This window comes from Tupaia chinensis, unplaced genomic scaffold, assembly GCF_000334495.1.
Source record: "Tupaia chinensis unplaced genomic scaffold, TupChi_1.0 Scaffold000395_1, whole genome shotgun sequence".
NCBI classification, from domain to species: Eukaryota; Metazoa; Chordata; class Mammalia; order Scandentia; family Tupaiidae; genus Tupaia; species Tupaia belangeri.
The window spans coordinates 1,299,036-1,301,559 of record NW_006159897.1 but is presented as its reverse complement, the minus strand read 5'-3'; positions in this window follow the sequence as shown (position 1 = coordinate 1,301,559).

The following is a 2,524-nucleotide window of genomic DNA, read 5'->3' as shown; positions in this document are numbered from 1 at the left end:
ATATATATATATATGAAACTAGAAATGGAAAATTATTGATGATAACATACATGATTAAGCCACTATGCAGTGTATTCTGGAAGGGAAACCACTTTTTGTATGCTGTGATGATAATTAGGGGATGAATGTAAACTAATTAATTTTAAAAAAACGTTTCAGGAGAAAAAAACACAAAAACTGTTTTTCTTGAAATTAAAAAAATGCATATTTGATGACTACTCTCAGCTATATAATCCCAGCTAGGTGCTACTTTATAGTATGTTCATTCTACTCACTGAGGTTTATGCCTAAAGTCAGACTTGTGTCCATGGATATGTATATATCAGTTGCATTTGCTATTGGAAGTACTTAGACTAATTAAGTATATTAGCAAATAAATAAAATGGGGGGGGGAGGCATAGAAAGCAACCATGGATACCAGAGAGAGTGTAGGAGGAGGGTGAGACATGGCAGAGGGTGAGAGATAGGGAATCAAGGATGGCAAAAATGACAAAATATACAGGTAAGAAACAAATGGAAAATTATTTGTTGACGATAACACGTATGTTGATGTGCTTGATTGAGCCAATGTACAGTGTATTCTGGATGGGAAATCTCATTTTGTTTACTGTAATGATGTATAGTGAGTGAATGTTAATTAATTAACAAAAAAAAAAGAAGTGCTTTTGCCAATGTTTCACCAGTACAAAATCAGGCCATCCTTACAACATAACTCAACTATGTAAGCTAGATGATAAGTATTCCTGAATTTTGCCAGAATTTTAGCAAGGTCACTTACATTTGGAAAATAGAAACCCTTATTTTCTATAAAAGCATATTCCCAAACATACAAGCATCACTCCAAAAACTCTAAGGTCCAAACATTTAAAAACAAAAACCAGACTTTCTGCTTAATAGAACTGTATCATCTCTAGGTGAAAATTGAAGAAAATAGAGATTACCAGTGCTTTATGTTCCACAAGAAATAGATTAATCTTTTAGAAAAAAAAATTGTGACCACTGTATCCACTCAGCTAGATATTTTGCACAACATTCTTGCTCATAATTTATGGTACCACTGAAGATTCAACTTTAAAATGGCAAGGAAGAGCCAGCAGGTGATGCAGTTGTTAAGGACTCCCACGTGGTTAACCACAGTTCTAGTCCTGGACCCAGCAGCTTAAAATACATGCTGGGTGCATGTCTGTCATGCCCAAAATCCCTAGAGGAGTCTGAAGGAGAAGGGACTGTGACATGGTCATCCCCTCAGGGGGCGATTTTTCACTTTTTGTCTCTTTCGGACTCTCCAGTGAGCACACATGGCCTATAGCAAAAATTTTCACAAAATAAAATAAAAATTAATAGAATCATAAGGAAAATTATTGAAACTAGTGAAATAAAGGGACAGGAAAACATAAAGGAGAGTTTTATGACAGAAACATCCTCAATGAATCACCCATTTAATTTGATTCTCAATTAAACAATAATTTATTTACATGAAATAATGTTTTTATTTTACTTATGCTTATATACACTTATTCTTCTATTTGCTTTGCTTTATTTTCAGTAATTTTTGCTACTATAATAGACATATATGATTTTTATCTTTTGTAATTTGAAATTGGGCATTATTAGATAAAAGAAATTTGTTCAATTGTATTTCTTTATGTACTTTGTATTGGATTTGTTGATAAGCATTTCCTGATAAATCTTGTGTTTGATGGAATTTGGTTACAAATTATTGTTTATTTTTAGCAAAAAAAAAAAAAAGTATTTTTTAAGTGAGATTTTTTGCTGTAGGGCACATTTGCTTTCCAGAGAGACAGAAAGTGAGAAATCATCCCCCCAGGGGGGATGGCCATGCTACAATCCCATCCTGTTCTCAGAATTATGGCACACATGCACACAAGCCCAGCATGAGTTTCAAGCCGCTGGGCCTTGGACTCAAACTGCAGTCAGCTATGTGGGAGTCCAGTGCCTTAACCACTACACCACCTGTTGGCCCCAAAATATTATCTTTAAAAATTAAATAATTGTTGGTTGGCCCTATGACCTAATGGTTAAGGGAGCCAGATCCAACACGGCTGACAGCATGGCTGAAATTCCAGCCTCAGCAGCTTGAAAATATGCTGGACACATGTGTAAAAGATTATACAATATTGGGGCCAGCAAGTGGCATGGTGGTTAAAGGCACTGGACTCCCACATGGCCGACCACGGTTCAAGTCTCGGACTTAGTGGCTTGCTTTCTCACTCCCTCTATCTCTCTGTCTCTCTCTGATCAAACTGAAAAATAATAATGATAATAATAATAAATAAAGTTAAATAAAATAATCCTTTTAAAATAAAAGATTATACAATATTCTCTTTAAAAACCTTACAACTTAATTGTCTAGTGTAAAATAATCTGACGTCATATATATTACCCTGCCAAAATTCACTCCTCAAATGACAATTTTAATTGATTGTTGCTTAACAATTACACAAACCCATTTAGTTCATTCTAAATAAACTTTGTTGCATTATTAAATCTGCATTAATTTATG